Raw genomic sequence first — 18994 nt, 5'->3', positions numbered from 1 at the left:
ATAACTCTCTGACCATCTGAGCTAACCGGCCTTCTTATTTAAAGTTTCTACAACATTTTTATGGCAGAAGTAGCCTGTATCTGAAACCTAAAATTGACACATTGGGGAGGGTTTAATCAAAGGAAGTTCCAGTTCATTTTCAGCACAGTGTGAGATGTACTCATACCTTCACCTTGTATTTGGACCAGCAAAGCATCAAGTGCTCCTTCCATTCTTATCCTGCAATAAATCCTATTGTACATCAACCACGAAGGGATTTGAACCCTCAATCTTCTGATCCGAAGTCAGACGCCTTATCCATTAGGCCACGTGGTCATATGCTGTTGTGACATGTTGTGACCAAAGCCCGTACAAATAATCAGCAGGTGACGTCATCAAATAAATTAAAAAATATCAATCAAGATTGTTGAGAAAAAACTAGTTTGGTTTGTTGGAATTTGGCCAGTATGGGGACTGAACCCATGACCTTGGCATTATTAGCACCACGCTCTGACCATCTGAGCTAACCGGCCTTCATATCTAATGTTTCTACAACATTTTAATGAAAGATGTGTCTGAAATCTAAAATTGGCACATCAGGGAGGACTTAATTAAAGGAATTTCCAATATATTTTCAGCCCACAGTATGGGATGTACTCACACCCTCACCTTACCTGCCCTTCTGAGCTAACTGGCCTTTATTTGGACATTTTTATTCCAGAAGTAGCTTGTGCAAGGTACCTAAAATAGGGTTTACACAAACACAGCTCCAGCTCTAGGTAATGGGGCAATATTTTGAAGACCTTTTGGAGATGATGGTCGGCATGTTTTTTTTCGAGGAACCAGCGAGGAAATCTCTGTTTGAAGATCACCGCATGGATCTGAGCAGTCGGCCGAACAGGACTTTGAGCTGAAGTGTTATGCGTTGAGGAAGCGGTGATGTGACAGCTGAAAGCCGTAAAGAGACATTTTAAAAGTCTGTGAGCGACAGTCTAATGTTGAACACCAAAAGCTGATCCTCAAGCTCCGGAGGTGACAGCACAGGGAATTTGAAAACGTATGTTAAGAGCATTCAAATTATAAAATAAAAAAAATCTCTCTGGATGAACATTTTGTTTGGCAAAACATTTTTATTTTGTAGGTTGCAGAGGTGACAAATTTTCTGTGATGTGACACGGAAGATGTTTTTTGCTGGACCGGGACATCAAAGAAAGGGTCACTGCTTTGAATCCAACAAATAGCTTCTCGCCGGAGAACTCCTACATGGATAATAATCCCAAACCTGCTCTCTACGAGGTATCTTATTCGAAAGAGTTTGCACTGCACCTCATCTTCATTTATGTTTTGAAGGACTTTTCAATGGCTGTAGTTGTGTTCCTATTGTTCTCACTGTGACATTTAATCTCACACAGCACTACGCAGATTTACTCGCAAAACTCTAGACACTTGGAGCAACGCTTTTTTTTCTCCTCCTTGTGTTGTTTAATGGCAGTTGACAAACAGTTTTTATGCACATTACCGCCACCTTCTGACGGAAGTGACACATTACAACCACGTGCCGGTAAAAACTAGCCCGGTTGCGTCGATTGTTGCTGGTAACTCGTCCCGTATTTGCCTTTGCACAGCCACGCTGAAGGCCGGACCAATCAGCAACCAGTGTCGGTGTTTAATCGCGTTCGTCCCGCCCCTCCTTCACCGCGATTGGACGGCTGGTGAGAGTGACAAGCGCAACTCTCGGTGAACTTTCGATGAACTCTCGATGATCGGAAAACAAAGGATAAGCATCTCGTCACGCTGCTGTAACGTAAACATTACGCTGTGCTCGGGGGAGAAAAACACTTCGGTGGACTAGTAGCAGCGACCGCCAGCTTCAGCGCAAAGCTGATTGGTTAAAATAAACCCAAGGTCTACACCAAGTAGAATGGAATGTCTGCAAGCGATTATCTGTGGAGAGCGACCAGACCCACAGTCACGCACCAGGCGAGGTAAAAACAGGGGAAATGAGGAAGAACAATAGCCACATATACTAATCGAATTTGTATATTACAATACCGAAGACCATTCGAATATATTTGAAAATCGCGTCCCATCCCTACCCTTTAAACGCATTGAGTTGAAAAAACACACGAGAAAAAAAAACAGCGTTTGTTTTCCAGCAAATAGAGCTGCAGGGAAAAGAGGGGAAATTAAAAAAAAACACACAACACAATCCTCCTTAATTCCAATACAGGAAGTGTTTTGCTCATGCTGTCAACAGTCTTCAGCTCTGACTCAGAGCCGACTGGAATCCATCCAGTGTGAGTGAGTTGCACATGGCTGACCCTCAAATAGAACATGACAGCCATAAAGACCTCCCTTGCATCCTTGCATGAGATCTGTTCTGGTGCCGTTGTGTGCGGGTGGGTTCGCGGTGGGGGTGAGCGGCTAGGGGGGGGATCATATTTATCCAGTTGTGATGATTTGATTTGTTATTCTGAAGTGACAGTTTTAACATTTATGTCTGTTTTAGGGGCCCAGAAATGTCAGAACGGAGAATGAAATATCAAACAGGGCCTGACTTTACTACAAGTTTTTTTTTCATCCGACTGTAAAGACAGACAAGCTTCCCTCTTCTCTCCCCCCCCCCCTCCACCCTGCACAAAATTCACTTTCATACCAACGTATGGCTGATTTTAAAGACTCGGCACTATCAAAGAAAAACTTTCAAAAGGGACCAAATGTCTCGCTGTGACATTTCAAGAGGGCGATTACACCTGGTAAAACAGTTTTAAAGCCTTGAAGGACCATTGAGCATCAAACGATTCTGGGCCAGGAGTTCATTTTTCCATGCTTAAGGGAAATATAACGGATGGCTTATAAGAGAAAATAAAAAAAAACACCTCGTCCTTCCCATGCTTTGGCTGGGAAGCCCCGTCCCACTTTGAATAGGAAGATGACGGCTTTGAGTGACCTTGACGTGCTTTGGTTTGCCTCATCACAAGAGCTGCAGTCCCGTCCAAATCAAGCGCTGCCACGCCTGAGCAGGAGAGAGAACGAGACCTCCGGGAAATGCACACACACACACACACACACACACACACACACACACACACACACACACACACACACAAACATCTCCCAGCCCGGTCACGCCTTCCTCACTTCAACAGCGTGACATTAAGATGACAGCAGCACCGAGAGGAGACGAGAAAACATGGGGAAAGAGAGGCCTGGTGATTAGCACAAGTCTCACAGCCCCACCTTGTGTTCAGAGGCAGGAAGTGACACACAAACACACAAACAGACGCACACACATATATCAAGCTGGATACAGGGAAAGAGAGAAATTCTATCAACACAGAGCCGAAGAAAAGATTTAAAATGCCGACAACAGTGAGTCCTTATTTACGAGGTAGTAAAGCAGAATCTCGTACACACATATAAACACACATAAACAGACACATAAACAGACACATAAACACACAAATAAAAACATAAACACACACAGACTCCGGAACAGATGTTTATTATTGAATTAAACTGATCTGAACCTAAATGAGGTTGGAGAGTGCAGTAATAGTTATTCTACCATCACACTTGTTGCATCCTTCCTGCAGCTGAGAGCCGTTTTATACACAAATAATTTCATATTTAGCCAAAGTCACGTGACTCTAGGAATGACAATTTCTGTCCAAAACGGAAATATGTAGCGTAACTCAAATCTTTTAAGTGCACTTACATTTTCTTCAGAGGTCCATGTTCCCCCAAAGGATGAAGTCTCAACAAAATTATAGTAAATACCGTAAAATGTCATCTATATTATCTGCAGATTGAATTTAGCTGTTATAAATGGCATACTTGTGTACTTACACTCATTATTTTGAGTGCATTAAGTGTGTCATGTGCAGAAACATTGTTCAGATGTCCATTTTTCCCCAAAGGATGAAATCTCAGAAACAATTTGTAGGAATTACCTTCAAATGTCATATACGTTATTTGCAGATTGAATTTTTAATCACTTGATTTCTTAACGTTTCATTCTGTCATGATTAGGTCTTCAATCTAATTTGTCTAATACTTTGGTTTATACTTACAGAAATGTATCCATGGCCTCACAGAGGCTTTTGTTTTTTCTGCCGCCTGCTCCTGAAGCGGATCATATCCTCGCATTATTTTTTTTTTTTGTAAACGTGCACCATTGAACAAGCGAACTGTCGTTATTTTTTCGCGTCGTAGCCTGGAAACCCGACTGAATGATCTCACGGCGAATCAGCGGAAACAAGCGCGAGCTACAACGAATCCCGCTGCTGGCACGAAAAACATCGCGGCTGGCCAACTGACGTGGAACAGATTTGACTTGTTTTACACGTGGCGAGTTTACGTATAGAGCAGAGTAGAGTTGTAGTACGTTCGGTGTCTACAGTCATAATTCTCGGAGTGACAATATAAAGAAAAAAACCCTCCTCAGGGGGATTCACAACATTTTTGACAACATTTCTCCCCACTGCTGCTCTCAAAATGAGTCATCTTGGCAACACGTAGATTCGCTGGCTTATCAACAATTACATGCTTATTGTTTTGTTACCGTTGGCTTCGTTTCAGCACGTTAACTGCAGATTATTACAGATGGGTTTCATTCTCTCTCTGCTTCTCCTCCAACCCCCACCCAACCCCCCATCCCTCCTTTTTTTTTTCCTCGCACTGATGCAACATCTGTGTCAAATCTAAAGAACACAATCAAACCCCACTTAAGCACACTTAACATTTATCCATCCAATCTGCAGGTCCAATATGACAGGGGATCTCGCAGTTTATTACTGCAGGATTGGAGCAGGGGTGACCGGAGGAGGAGGAGGAGGAGGAAGAGGAGGAGGGAGAACGAGGGGAACATGGAGGGCCAGGTTCTGGATTGTTCTCGGGGTTAAACCTTATCCGCGGGATTTCCATCACAAAGGCGTCCTCAGCAGTGAGCAGACGTGACCTTGGTGCCTGCCAGGGACAAACTGAGGAAGTGAGTTCGCTGAAGCGTCCCCCCATTCACGTGTCGGCCCTAATAGGTCGCTGTCGATCACCGCCGAGTGCTCGACACCCCTCCCCCCTCGCCACACCTCCTCCTCCTCCTTTTACACCAGCCAGAGTCCCTTTATTATGCTGATCTAATGACTGTGGAGGGTAGATCCAAAAAGACCTTCGTTAGAATGAGGGTGGCGTGTGACGCATCCGGGACAGATCTGAACTGACACTGGGTCCCGGACCTGACAATTTGGGTGAGCAGCTGTATATAGTAGCAGAAACTCTCTTTTTTTTTTTTTTTTTTTTTTATATTTGCAAATGATTAATTCATGTATTGTTATGTCTTTATCACCCCATTGAAATATAAAAAGTAAGTACCCACAACTGCCTATATGTGATGTGAGGAAAAACATGTTGTTTGCTGTGTTTTACCTGATTTTTAGGTTAGAAACATGAAGTTGGTCAGAAAATGTATTGTTTTCTGGTATTTTCCAGTTTCTGAAAAGTGTCTCTTTAAAGTCAAATCAAAGAAACGTGGGAATAAAAGATACAATAAAGCCTAATGGGCTGCCTCACCAACACAGCTCACATCAAGGCTGCAGGCCCCCCAGGACCCCGTATTCATTGTGAATCAGTTAGTTTATCAAAAATGCACTATTATATTCCATGAACCAACTGACCATTAAATTATCAGCACAAATGATACATCTCTGTGATGAAGGCTTCTACATTCTTTGCATTTTGCAAATTACCCCAAACCAATTATGTTTTGTTCAAATTACCACCACCAGGTGCCCAGAGAAAATATTTACTCCAGGGCCCCATTGTGGGTTAATCCAGCCGTGTTCATAGGTCACGTAAAATGAGATGTTCTTTGGTAGAAAAGTCCCAGTTTAGCAGGCAGGATGTCCATAATGCTGTTTCTATGAGCGTTATTCACTTCCCTCAGGCACCACTTGAGTGAATAAATTTGTTGTTCTGCAGAATCGAGAGCTCCTCTGAGACAAACAGACGAGTGAAAAGAAGTTACACTCCAAACTCCTTTAAAGTACAAGAGACTCCAGCATTTCCTCAGGACTTTCTTGGTGTCTAAACACCGACACACTTGTTCTCCAGGCAGTTAGGATGGCTTGTTGTTGTTTACTTGTAAATTAAGTGATGAAGGAATTTGATTTCGCTTTAATTTTACTCTCATTTTAATTTACGTTGAGTGGTGTCCTTGATTTATGTGTGGTTATCTGCCACTGGTAACCACTCAAGTTGTAGTTTACGTGTATATCTGTCCAAAGACATAGATATTGAACTCACAGTGACTTTTGATCTTCAAAATCTAAACAGTTCATTACTGGGCCAAAGTCAACATTTGAGACAAGTTTGAAAAAAGTTCCCTCCAGGCATTTCTGATGAATTGCGTTCACAGGTATGGGTTAATGTGAGGTGACAGTGACATTGACCTTTGACCTTTAAACACCAAAATCCGATGAGGTCATTGTTGGCACTAAGTGAATGCTTCTGCCAAATTTGAACAAATTCCCTCAAGGCGTTCTTGATATATTTCAGGATGGACTTCAAATGTGAAGTCACACGGACTGTGAACTTTGACCTTTGACCACCAAACTCTAGTCAGCTCATCCTTGAGGCCGAGTGAGTGATTGTGCCACATTTGAAGAAATTCCATCTAGGCGTTCCTGAGATATCATGTTCACGCGAATGTGGCCATTTTGGGTCGCAGTAACCTTGACCTTTGACCATTGCAACACAAAATCTAATCAGTTCATCCTTGGTATCAAGTGAAGGTTTTTGCCAGGTTTGACCCAATTTCCTCAAAGCAATCTTGAGATATTGTGTTAACGGGATACAGATGGACAGACAACCTGAAAACATCATGCATGCACAATGCAAAGGTTCGTGTCAACCCTCACGAACGAGCCCATTTTAGGTTTCACAAACAGGGAACTTCTGAAATTATAAATGGAGTAAAAACTTAACAAAACAAGGCCGGTTAGCTCAGATGGTTAGAGCGTACTGCTAATAACACCAAGGTCATGGGTTCTATTCCCATACTGGCCAGAATCCAGCAAAATACTACCACTTCTTTTTAACAAGAGATTTAAAATGTTATTTATCTTTCCACTGACAATAGTTTGTGTGCGGTGAACTGCAAGATAAATGAAAAAGAGAGTGTTGTATGGGACCATTTGGCCAAATGGATAAGGGCTCTAATTTCAGATCAGAAAATTGAGGGTTCGAGTCCCTTTGTGGTTGATGTAACAACATGGAGGGGGCATATGATGTCCTGCTGATTTCCTTCCATGTCATGAAACCTCACAAATATTGAGCTACAAGTAAACATGAAACTATTTTACTTACTTATTTTAGGTTTCAAACACAGGCTACTTCTTGAATAAAAATGGCGTAAGATCTCAATGATGTCAGGCCGGTTAGCTCAGATGGCTAGAGCATGGTGCTAATAACACCAAGGTCATGGGTTCAATCCCCATACTGGCCAAAATACTTCACTTTTTTTAAACAAAAAATGTTGAGATTTCATGTTATTTATTTTTCCAGTGTCAATAGTTTGTATGTGGTGAACTCCAAGATAACTGAAAAAGATGCTGTTGTATGGGACCATGTAGCCTAATTGACAAGGGCTCTAACTTAGGATCAGAAGATTGAGGGTTGGAGTCCCTTCGTGGTTGATGCAACAACATGGAGGGGGAATATGATGCCCTGCTGGTTTCCTTCAAAGACACGAAAACTGGCAAATATTGAGCTACAAATAATGAAGGAAGTCTTTAACTTACTTATTTTAGGTTTGAAACACAGGCTATTTCTTGAATAAAAATGGCGTAAGATCTCAATGATACAAGGCCGGTTAGCTCAGATGGTTAGAGCATGGTGCTAATAATGCCAAGGTCATGGGTTCAATCCCCATACTGGCCATAATTCAACACTTTTCTTTTTTAACAAAAAATGTTGAGATTTAAAATGTTATTTATCTTTCCACTGCCAATAGTTTGTATGTGGTGAACTGCAAGATAACTGAAAAAGAGCAAGCTGTATGTGACCATGTGGCCGAATGGATAAGGCGTCTGACTTCGGATCAGAAGATTGAGTTTTTGAGTCCCTTCATGGTTAATGTAACAACATGGTGGGGAATATGATGCCCTGCTGGTTTCCTTCAAAGACATGAAAACCGGCAAATATTGAGCTGCAAGTATACGTGGAATTCTTTAACTTACTTATTTTAGGTTTCAAACACTGGCTACTTCTTGAATAAAAATGGCATAAGATCTCAATGATGCAAGGCCGGTTAGCTCAGATGGTTAGAGCATGGTGCTAATAACACCAAGGTCATGGGTTCAATCCCCATACTGGCCAATATACTACACTTTTTTTTTAACAAAAAATGTTGAGATTTAATGTTATTTATCTTTCCACTGCCAATAGTTTGTATGTGGTGAACTCCAAGATAACTGAAAAAGATGCTGGTGTATATAGCCTGTTGTATATACCCTAATGGATAAGTGCTCTAACTTCGGATCAGAAGAGTGAGGGTTCGAGTGCCTTCGTGGTTAATGTAACAACATGGAGGGGGAACATGATGCCCTCCTGGTTTCCTTCAAAGACATGAAAACTGGCAAATATTGAGCTGAAAGTATACGTGGAATTCTTTAACTTACTTATTTTAGGTTTCAAACACTGGCTACTTCTTGAATAAAAATGGCGTAAGATCTCAATGATGTCAGGCCGGTTAGCTCAGATGGTTAGAGCATGGTGCTAATAACACCAAGGTCATGGGTTCAATCCCCATACTGGCCAGAATACAGCAAAATACTTACCCTTTTTTCCCAAAAAATGTTATTTGTCTTTCCACTGCCAATAGTTTGTATGTGGTGAACTGCAAGATAACTGAAAAAGAGCAAGTTGTGTGTGACTATGTGACCTAATGGATAAGGCGTTTGACTTCGGATCAGAAGATTGAGGGTTGGAGTCCCTTCATGGTTGATGCAACAACATGGAGGGGGAATATGATGCCCTGCTGGTTTCCTTCAAAGACACGAAAACTGGCAAATATTGAGCTACAAATAATGAAGGAAGTCTTTAACTTACTTATTTTAGGTTTGAAACACAGGCTATTTCTTGAATAAAAATGGCGTAAGATCTCAATGATGCAAGGCTGGTTAGCTCAGATTGTTAGAGCATGGTGCTAATAATGCCAAGGTCATGTGTTCAATCCCCATACTGGCCAGAATACAGCAAAGTACAACACATTTTTTTTTTTTTTAACAAAAAATGTTGAGATTTAAAATGTTATTTATCTTTCCACTGCCAATAGTTTGTATGTGGTGAACTCCAAGATAACTGAAAAAGAGCAAGTTATGTGTAACCATATGGCCTAATGGATAAGGCGTCTGACTTCGGATCAGAAGATTGAGGGTTCAAGTCCCTTTGTGGTTAATGTAATAACATGTCGGGGGAATATGATGCCCTGCCGGTTTCCTTCAAAGACATGAAAACTGGCAAATTTTGTGCTACAAATAATGAAGGAACTCTTTAACTTACTTATTTTAGGTTTGAAACACAGGCTATTTCTTGAATAAAAATGGCGTAAGATCTCAATGATGCAAGGCTGGTTAGCTCAGATTGTTAGAGCATGGTGCTAATAATGCCAAGGTCATGTGTTCAATCCCCATACTGGCCAGAATACAGCAAAGTACAACACATTTTTTTTTTTTTTAACAAAAAATGTTGAGATTTAAAATGTTATTTATCTTTCCACTGCCAATAGTTTGTATGTGGTGAACTCCAAGATAACTGAAAAAGAGCAAGTTATGTGTGACCATATGGCCTAATGGATAAGGCGTCTGACTTCGGATCAGAAGATTGAGGGTTCAAGTCCCTTTGTGGTTAATGTAATAACATGTCGGGGGAATATGATGCCCTGCCGGTTTCCTTCAAAGACATGAAAACTGGCAAATTTTGTGCTACAAATAATGAAGGAACTCTTTAACTTACTTATTTTAGGTTTGAAACACAGGCTATTTCTTGAATAAAAATGGCGTAAGATCTCATTGATACAAGGCCGGTTAGCTCAGATGGTTAGAGCATGGTGCTAATAACGCCAAGGTCATGGGTTCAAACCCCATACTGGCCATAATTCAACACTTTTCTTTTTTAACAAAAAATGTTGAGATTTAAGATGTTATTTATCTTTCCACTGCCAATAGTTTGTATGTGGTGAACTGCAAGATAACAGAAAAAGAGCAAGTTGTATGTGACCATGTGGCCGAATGGATAAGGCGTCTGACTTCGGATCAGAAGATTGAGTTTTTGAGTCCCTTCGTGGTTAATGTAACAACATGGTGGGGGAATATGATGCCCTGCTGGTTTCCTTCAAAGACATGAAAACCGGCAAATAGTGAGCTGCAAGTATACGTGGAATTCTTTAACTTACTTATTTTAGGTTTGAAACACAGGCTATTTCTTGAATAAAAAATGGCGTAAGATCTCAATGATACAAGGCCAGTTAGCTCAGATGGTTAGAGCATGGTGCTAATAACGCCGAGGTCATGTGTTCAATCCCCATACTGGCCAAAATAATACACTTTTTTTAAACAAAAAATGTTGAGATTTAATGTTATTTATCTTTCCAGTGCCAATAGTTTGTATGTGGTGAACTCCAAGATAACTGAAAAAGATGCTGTTGTATGGGACCATGTAGCCTAATGGATAAGAGCTCTAACTTAGGATCAGAAGATTGAGGGTTGGAGTCCCTTCGTGGTTGATGTGACAACATGGAGGGGGCATGTGGTGTCCTGCTGATTTCTTCCATGTCATGAAACATCACAAATATTGAGCTACAAATAAACATGAAAGCATTTTACTTACTTATTATAGGTTTCAAACACAGGCTACTTCTTGAATAAAAATGGCGTAACATCTCAATGATGTCAGGCCGGTTAGCTCAGATGGCTAGAGCATGGTGCTAATAATGCCAAGGTCATGGGTTCCATCCCCATACTGGCCAGAATACAACAAAATACTTACCCTTTTTTCCCAAAAAATGTTATTTGTCTTTCCACTGCCAATAGTTTGTATGTGGTGAACTGCAAGATAACTGAAAAAGAGCAAGCTGTATGTGACCATGTGGCCGAATGGATAAGGCGTCTGACTTCGGACCAGAAGATTGAGTTTTTGAGTCCCTTCATGGTTAATGTAACAACATGGTGGGGGAATATGATGCCCTGCTGGTTTCCTTCAAAGACATGAAAACCGGCAAATATTGAGCTGCAAGTATACGTGGAATTCTTTAACTTACTTATTTTAGGTTTCAAACACTGGCTACTTCTTGAATAAAAACGGCATAAGATCTCAATGATGCAAGGCCGGTTAGCTCAGATGGTTAGAGCATGGTGCTAATAACACCAAGGTCATGGGTTCAATCCCCATACTGGCCAATATACTACACTTTTTTTTTAACAAAAAATGTTGAGATTTAATGTTATTTATCTTTCCACTGCCAATAGTTTGTATGTGGTGAACTCCAAGATAACTGAAAAAGATGCTGGTGTATATAGCCTGTTGTATATACCCTAATGGATAAGTGCTCTAACTTCGGATCAGAAGAGTGAGGGTTCGAGTCCCTTCGTGGTTAATGTAACAACATGGAGGGGGAACATGATGCCCTCCTGGTTTCCTTCAAAGACATGAAAACTGGCAAATATTGAGCTGAAAGTATACGTGGAATTCTTTAACTTACTTATTTTAGGTTTCAAACACTGGCTACTTCTTGAATAAAAATGGCGTAAGATCTCAATGATACAAGGCCGGTTAGCTCAGATGGTTAGAGCATGGTGCTAATAACGCCAAGGTCATGGGTTCAATCCCCATACTGGCCAGAATACAACAAAATACTTACCCTTTTTTCCCAAAAAATGTTATTTGTCTTTCCACTGCCAATAGTTTGTATGTGGTGAACTGCAAGATAACTGAAAAAGAGCAAGTTGTGTGTGACTATGTGACCTAATGGATAAGGCGTTTGACTTCGGATCAGAAGATTGAGGGTTGGAGTCCCTTCATGGTTGGTGCAACAACATGGAGGGGGAATATGATGCCCTGCTGGTTTCCTTCAAAGACACGAAAACTGGCAAATATTGAGCTACAAATAATGAAGGAAGTCTTTAACTTACTTATTTTAGGTTTGAAACACAGGCTATTTCTTGAATAAAAATGGCGTAAGATCTCAATGATGCAAGGCTGGTTAGCTCAGATTGTTAGAGCATGGTGCTAATAATGCCAAGGTCATGTGTTCAATCCCCATACTGGCCAGAATACAGCAAAGTACAACACATTTTTTTTTTTTTTAACAAAAAATGTTGAGATTTAAAATGTTATTTATCTTTCCACTGCCAATAGTTTGTATGTGGTGAACTCCAAGATAACTGAAAAAGAGCAAGTTATGTGTGACCATATGGCCTAATGGATAAGGCGTCTGACTTCGGATCAGAAGGTTGAGGGTTCAAGTCCCTTTGTGGTTAATGTAATAACATGGCGGGGGAATATGATGCCCTGCCGGTTTCCTTCAAAGACATGAAAACTGGCAAATTTTGAGCTACAAATAATGAAGGAACTCTTTAACTTACTTATTTTAGGTTTGAAACACAGGCTATTTCTTGAATAAAAATGGCGTAAGATCTCATTGATACAAGGCTGGTTAGCTCAGATGGTTAGAGCATGGTGCTAATAACGCCAAGGTCATGGGTTCAATCCCCATACTGGCCATAATTCAACACTTTTCTTTTTTAACAAAAAATGTTGAGATTTAAGATGTTATTTATCTTTCCACTGCCAATAGTTTGTATGTGGTGAACTGCAAGATAACTGAAAAAGAGCAAGTTGTATGTGACCATGTGGCCGAATGGATAAGGCGTCTGACTTCGGATCAGAAGATTGAGTTTTTGAGTCCCTTCGTGGTTAATGTAACAACATGGTGGGGGAATATGATGCCCTGCTGGTTTCCTTCAAAGACATGAAAACCGGCAAATAGTGAGCTGCAAGTATACGTGGAATTCTTTAACTTACTTATTTTAGGTTTCAAACACTGGCTACTTCTTGAATAAAAACGGCGTAAGATCTCAATGATGCAAGGCCGGTTAGCTCAGATGGTTAGAGCATGGTGCTAATAACGCCAAGGTCATGGGTTCAATCCCCATACTGGCCAATATACTACACTTTTTTTTTAACAAAAAATGTTGAGATTTAATGTTATTTATTTTTCCAGTGCCAATAGTTTGTATGTGGTGAACTCCAAGATAACTGAAAAAGAGCAAGTTGTATGTGACCATGTGGCAGAATGGATAAGGCGTCTGACTTTGGATCAGAAGATTGAGTTTTTGAGTCCCTTCGTGTTGATGTAACAACATGGACAAGGCACATGATGCCTTGCTGATTTCATTCCAAGGCATGAAACCTGACAAATATTGAGCTACAAATAATGAAGGAAGTCTTTAACTTACTTATTTTAGGTTTGAAACACAGGCTATTTCTTGAATAAAAAATGGCGTAAGATCTCAATGATGCAAGGCTGGTTAGCTTAGATTGTTAGAGCATGGTGCTAATAATGCCAAGGTCATGGGTTCAATCCCCATACTGACCAAAATAATACACTTTTTTTAAACAAAAAATGTTGAGATTTAATGTTATTTATCTTTCCAGCGCCAATAGTTTGGATGTGGTGAACTCCAAGATAACTGAAAAAGATGCTGTTGCATGGGACCATGTAGCCTAATGGATAAGTGCTCTAACTTTGGATCAGAAAATTGAGAGTTCAAGTCACTTCGTGGTTAATGTAACAACATGGATGGGGCATGTGATACTCTGCTGATTTCCTTCCAATGGGTGGTACCTAATAAATATTGCGCTGCAAGTAAACATGAACATTTTTTACTTACTTATTTTAGGTTTCAAACACAGGCTACTTCTGGAATAAAAATGGCATAAGATCTCAACAAGACAAGGTCGGTTTGCTGAGATGGTTAGAGCATGGTGCTAATAATGCCAAGGTCATAGGTTCAATCCCCATACTGGCCAATTTCTGACCACTTTTTTTTGTTGTTGACATTTTTACTTTTATTCATTCCTCCACTGCTGATGTTTTTTAGGAGTTGCATTCCAAGATGACTGAATAATAACAATCAGATTTTTCTATTCAAAATCAAAATCATAACTTTGACCTGATGTGGAATACAGATCCTTTTTGCAAACGTCAAAAATTATTTGTTGTTGAGACACACCCTTTACAGCCTCACATACTGTACACTGATGTAAAACCTGTTCAGCACACCTTAAGATCACATGTCGAATTCCCAGCCAATAAATTTCACTTGGAAAATAAAACCTCATCTGCACAATAAATGTCCACGGAAACAAAATATGAATCGCGTGCAACCTCAGACGGAGCTTTTATGGCCTTTATTGATTCTCAAATAATCATCCCACAGACATGTGAGACTCTGTGAAGCACATTGGATAATCACGATTTATTACTTTGCTTTATTTGAGTAAATTATGCCAAAATATGCACGACTATAATTAACTGACATTTCACTAAGGAGGCGTAACTTTCACATGAAGTGCTGGTTTGGAGCCAGTTATCGAACTACAGTGTTTGGTCCTCAAAGTTTACGACCGAGCTCGGCCTTAGGCGCTACTGCAGATATCAGAGATGAGCTTAGGGGCTATCAATCCAAACAATAAAGACTTTAGAGCATAGAAACATTATATTTATCCGTTTTATGTACGGTCATCAAAGGTCAAAGGTTAAGGTCGCTGTCACCTTACGTTTGTTCCATTTGTCTGTCCCTTCTTCTTGTGAACGCGATATCTCGGGACCGCCTTGTGGGAATTTCTCAAAATTTGGTACAACCATTCACTTGGAGTCAAGGATGAACTTGATAGGTTTTTATTGCCAAAGGTCAAAGGTCAATGTGGTTTTACATCTGCGCCATTCATCTGTCCCGTTCTTAGGAATGTGGTATTTCAGGGAACGTCTGGAGACAATTTAGTGAAATTTGGCACAGAAATGAATTTGGACTCAACGATGAACTGATTAGATTTTGGGTGGACAAAGGTCAAAGGTCACTGTGATCTTGCGAAACAGACTCAATGGTCACAACTCAAAAACACTCATTCTAATTTTGACTAAATTTCACAGAAAATGTCAAACAGGATAAAATTAAGATGTGATGACATTTTACATCCTCAAAGGTCATAGGTCAACTTCACTGTGACATCATAATCTTCTAACACCTTTCTGGCCAGTATTCGACATCAAAACTGAGGAACAGAAGGTGAGATTATGACAATCAATCAAAACTTTATTACAGACTCAGGTTCCAGATAAAAGACAAAACTTCATATAGAATAAAAAGGATAAATCAAAAACTGATCGAGATCAATCAATACAAAAACACAAAAGGTGTTGTGTTCTCCCGGTTTCCTTTTTCTGTCTTATAACCTGAACTACAAAAATATAACACATGACAGATGACCTTAACATTCCCGTGCCGCCGCATAAAGAGGACTTGATTTGAATTGGCAGTCAGGTGGTTGCAGTTACCTGATTTAAGCTGTTTTGTATTAGACATAATGAAGGCCTTTAAATGTGAGCCACCACTCGCGAGGGCCTCCGCTGAGGACTTTTCACATGTGACACGGTAACAATTACATGTAAATCAGGCCGGTAGGAATGTCAAAAAAAGGCTGGAAACAAGCGTACTGGAAGAGATCAAATGAAACTTTAAAGATCGCTGTGGGGGAGTTTGCAGCAGCATCTGAAGCTCTAAGATAAATACAGGACAACAACATGAAAGAATACGTTTACCAGATCAGATGAATAACTGAAGCACATGTGCAGATGTTTACTCTTCTGCACATTTATAGTAAGGTTTATTAATGTGCACTGCCCCTGTAAATAAACCAGAGATTATGCTTATGGTTAAATATTAACAAAGTAAACACATTACTCCCTCAGCTTGGCAGCTAAAGCACTGTAATAAACATTTGGCCACATATGGCTCAAAAAAAAAAAAAAAAAGGTAACACCATCAGGTAGCTGTGCAAAGCTGTGATTTTATTCATGATAATGAATGATAATGAATCCCTTTCTGAGGAGCGTAATTATTACACATCATTATACAGTAAGTTTATGGCTGTTTAAATGCAGCAATTGACAAGAGTAATGCTCCACTCTAAGTTTCTTTTTTTTTTTTTTACTTGATCATTCGGCAGATTTCTAACCTGAAGCAGTACCGGCTCTGGTGATGGAGATAGAAGAAGTGTTTTAGTACTCCGTGGGTGCTCGGCTGAGTGGATGGCAGAGTTTGCAGTTTTTTTGTTTTTTTTTTGCAGCGAGCGAGACTCCACTCACTTTAAATATCCTATGAAAGTGCTGCGGCAGCGCAATCGCTGTTTGAACTGAAAGAATCGCTGAACAAAGTGCTTAATTCATGCATTGACTTTTCCACCGCAGTTAAAACATCACACGGCTATCTTCTTGGTTCGTGGATGTTTCGGCTCAGCAGCCCCTTCCTCTGTTCGGTCGATTGAAAGAAAGAGAGCCTCGGGTCGCGTCCACATTTGTTTCTCCCAAACAGACAGTGCATGACTGTGTTGCCGGTGCTGCGTTGGTATTGATGGGAAACATAGATTATTGCAAAGTGCAGTGAAACTATCACAAACTGCTCGGTCAAGACGCAGAGTTGGTGTGATAATCAAACTTTAGGTGAAGGCCTCGTGAGTGACTCCCCCTCTCTGTTTCCGGCTCAGTATGAGAGTCTCTGCTGCATTTATGTCCTCTGACCTCTGTGCGTCTCACTCAGGGGCGGAGCTCCACCTCTAAAATAAATAGATGCTGAAATGGATTGACAGCGTCGTGCCTATTCATTACCCCGCTTTTGTGGAGGCACCTTTAAACTTGTCCAGAGGTTTTCAGCGTCTGAATAAGCATATATTGCTTTTCTCAAATTGATTTGACAGCTGGATTTTTTTTCTTCTTTTTTTTTTTCCTCTCTTCAGTTCATGTTTATCAGCCACAAACAGCCAGTAAATGTCACATTTGCTTTAGCCTTAAACTACCCAGTAGATCATTCGTGGGTCTCTGGGAACAGTGCGTGTAACAAAATAATTGCAAGCTCAAATATCCACTTAGTAGCTCTTCAGATCTTCCATTTCACACTCTCCTTTACCCACTTTCATGTTTTTGAAAGCTCCATAGGAGGGCTAGTAACCGGATCTATAAGCTTAAATTATATTTGTTCAACTTCAATACTGGTTGTTTTCCCCTTAACTCACTTTTTCACTTTAAAGCAACTGCAAAGAATTTTAATGTAGCCCGTCTTTAGTTGATGATTGAAGGATGCTAACGACACCGATATTTACATTTCTTTCGACCTCTAGCAGTCGTAGTTATTTGGACAAGAGAAACAAACGAAGTATGAGGTGAAGGACTATAAAGAGTGACTTTGTAGTTTGTGAGAGAGGTTGATGCTTTTTGATTGTGACTCCTGAGGTTTTTTTGGAGGGGGAGCAGCCCCTAGTGGTCATCAGTGGTATTGTTTTCATTTTATTTTACTTATGCACTGGCTTCACATACAGACTCAGAGACTATGACTATTTTCAAATACAGTCCAAATTCCTGTTTAAAACCCAAAATTCAACATTGACTTAACTAATGTATTTTACGTACATAACATAATAAACATATAATGTGGCAACTTTGCAGCAAACACGGTTATTTTAACTCGAATCATGATTTCTTTTTTCCTAAACCTAATCAGGTAGTTGTTGTGCCTAAACCAAACGTATTGTTACCGTGACAACGAAGGTAATGCACGCCTGTTGCTGGTGCTCTATAGCACCGACTCTGCCGGCGAGGTCCGTTAAAACTCTCATACATTATGTGGTGTTTTGGGGTCGGTGGAAATCGACCTGTTGCGTCGCTTCAGTATGAGGGTGTTGTCCAATCAGCATTTGTGCTTTCACTGGAATACAACATGCAGCCAAAAGTTCTCCTTACAGCAGTTTTGATTTTGTATGTTGTGACATTTTCACTCTATATATATCAGATATTTAAAATACACTGCTTTAAAATACACAGTTTTGTCTTAACATGCCAGTTTCATGTAAAAACCACACACTTGATATTCTCCAGGCTTTTTTTTTTACAGTAAGCCCTGAGCTAATTTAATGAAACACCTCTCAGTTCTGAAAATCAGCATAATTTGGAAGTCACCATCCACCGCCATCGCAGGCTTATAGCAGCACGTGTGTTTATATTTAACGTGGAAAAAAAAAAAAAAAACTCCTTCCATGTAGTTTTATGATGTGGAATTACACTGTCATCGCTTGTTGTAACGTCACAGAGCCGTGCATTGTGCAGGTACTCCCGCGAGCAAAGCCGGCAAACTTGCGTACCTCATGGAAAGTGTGCATAAAAGGGAATAAAAAAATAAAATAAAATTCAACCGCAGAGCCCTTGAGCGCTTGGACAAGTACTACTACCCCCCCCCCCCCCCCACACACACACACACAGACGTGCATGTGTCTTTGAGTGCACGAACGAACCAGGGCCCTCGAGGGCAGCTTTCAGCCAAGTGACCCCTTCTCAATGTCAAGGCAATACCTCATTCTGACTGGAACGGGTTTGCACTAAATAAATGATGTCAGAGGTTTAAAAAGTTCAAGAAAGAGGATGTTTAAAATGTATATAATCATGATGAAGTAACTAAGAGGACCCCTCCCTCTGTTTGCGGCATTTCAACCGGGCCTCTTCCTGCACGAGCAGTAAAGGAGAGTCTTTAAGGTCATGCGATGGGGCCTCCACCAAGGCTATAAACACGAACGTTAGTAATGTTTAAAATTAAACGTGAAAATTAGATTTCTTTTAGTCCATCATTTTCTAAATTGTAATAAACTCAGAAGAATACAAACCACAGGTCCTGAACATACCTTTAAAGGTGCA

At 40.4% G+C, this 18994-nt stretch overlaps 16 non-coding genes across 16 annotated transcripts; 14 read left to right on the top strand and 2 right to left on the bottom strand.

Moving 5' to 3' along the window:
* Window positions 1-242: 242 nt before the first annotated feature.
* Window positions 243-315, bottom strand: trnar-ucg (transfer RNA arginine (anticodon UCG)). Its single transcript has one exon. It is a non-coding gene; the product is annotated as a tRNA-Arg (tRNA).
* A 123-nt stretch (window positions 316-438) lies between these two features.
* Window positions 439-512, bottom strand: trnai-aau (transfer RNA isoleucine (anticodon AAU)). The gene has a single exon. It is a non-coding gene; the product is annotated as a tRNA-Ile (tRNA).
* Window positions 513-7406: 6894 nt separating this feature from the next.
* Window positions 7407-7480, top strand: trnai-aau (transfer RNA isoleucine (anticodon AAU)). The gene has a single exon. It is a non-coding gene; the product is annotated as a tRNA-Ile (tRNA).
* Window positions 7481-7840: 360 nt separating this feature from the next.
* trnai-aau (transfer RNA isoleucine (anticodon AAU)) lies at window positions 7841-7914 on the top strand. The gene has a single exon. It is a non-coding gene; the product is annotated as a tRNA-Ile (tRNA).
* A 364-nt stretch (window positions 7915-8278) lies between these two features.
* Window positions 8279-8352, top strand: trnai-aau (transfer RNA isoleucine (anticodon AAU)). Its single transcript has one exon. It is a non-coding gene; the product is annotated as a tRNA-Ile (tRNA).
* Window positions 8353-8719: 367 nt separating this feature from the next.
* On the top strand, window positions 8720-8793 carry trnai-aau (transfer RNA isoleucine (anticodon AAU)). The gene has a single exon. It is a non-coding gene; the product is annotated as a tRNA-Ile (tRNA).
* Window positions 8794-9359: 566 nt separating this feature from the next.
* trnar-ucg (transfer RNA arginine (anticodon UCG)) lies at window positions 9360-9432 on the top strand. Its single transcript has one exon. It is a non-coding gene; the product is annotated as a tRNA-Arg (tRNA).
* A 380-nt stretch (window positions 9433-9812) lies between these two features.
* On the top strand, window positions 9813-9885 carry trnar-ucg (transfer RNA arginine (anticodon UCG)). The gene has a single exon. It is a non-coding gene; the product is annotated as a tRNA-Arg (tRNA).
* Window positions 9886-10055: 170 nt separating this feature from the next.
* trnai-aau (transfer RNA isoleucine (anticodon AAU)) lies at window positions 10056-10129 on the top strand. Its single transcript has one exon. It is a non-coding gene; the product is annotated as a tRNA-Ile (tRNA).
* A 366-nt stretch (window positions 10130-10495) lies between these two features.
* trnai-aau (transfer RNA isoleucine (anticodon AAU)) lies at window positions 10496-10569 on the top strand. Its single transcript has one exon. It is a non-coding gene; the product is annotated as a tRNA-Ile (tRNA).
* A 359-nt stretch (window positions 10570-10928) lies between these two features.
* trnai-aau (transfer RNA isoleucine (anticodon AAU)) lies at window positions 10929-11002 on the top strand. Its single transcript has one exon. It is a non-coding gene; the product is annotated as a tRNA-Ile (tRNA).
* A 356-nt stretch (window positions 11003-11358) lies between these two features.
* On the top strand, window positions 11359-11432 carry trnai-aau (transfer RNA isoleucine (anticodon AAU)). The gene has a single exon. It is a non-coding gene; the product is annotated as a tRNA-Ile (tRNA).
* Window positions 11433-11799: 367 nt separating this feature from the next.
* trnai-aau (transfer RNA isoleucine (anticodon AAU)) lies at window positions 11800-11873 on the top strand. Its single transcript has one exon. It is a non-coding gene; the product is annotated as a tRNA-Ile (tRNA).
* A 566-nt stretch (window positions 11874-12439) lies between these two features.
* trnar-ucg (transfer RNA arginine (anticodon UCG)) lies at window positions 12440-12512 on the top strand. Its single transcript has one exon. It is a non-coding gene; the product is annotated as a tRNA-Arg (tRNA).
* A 170-nt stretch (window positions 12513-12682) lies between these two features.
* Window positions 12683-12756, top strand: trnai-aau (transfer RNA isoleucine (anticodon AAU)). The gene has a single exon. It is a non-coding gene; the product is annotated as a tRNA-Ile (tRNA).
* A 365-nt stretch (window positions 12757-13121) lies between these two features.
* trnai-aau (transfer RNA isoleucine (anticodon AAU)) lies at window positions 13122-13195 on the top strand. Its single transcript has one exon. It is a non-coding gene; the product is annotated as a tRNA-Ile (tRNA).
* Window positions 13196-18994: the final 5799 nt, after the last annotated feature.

This window comes from Embiotoca jacksoni, unplaced genomic scaffold (genome assembly GCF_022577435.1).
Source record: "Embiotoca jacksoni isolate LCO1_2020_lvr unplaced genomic scaffold, fEmbJac1.0.p SCAF_66, whole genome shotgun sequence".
Classification (NCBI taxonomy): domain Eukaryota; kingdom Metazoa; phylum Chordata; class Actinopteri; family Embiotocidae; genus Embiotoca; species Embiotoca jacksoni.
Note: the sequence above shows the minus strand (reverse complement) of the source record. Positions and strands in the feature narration are given on the sequence as shown.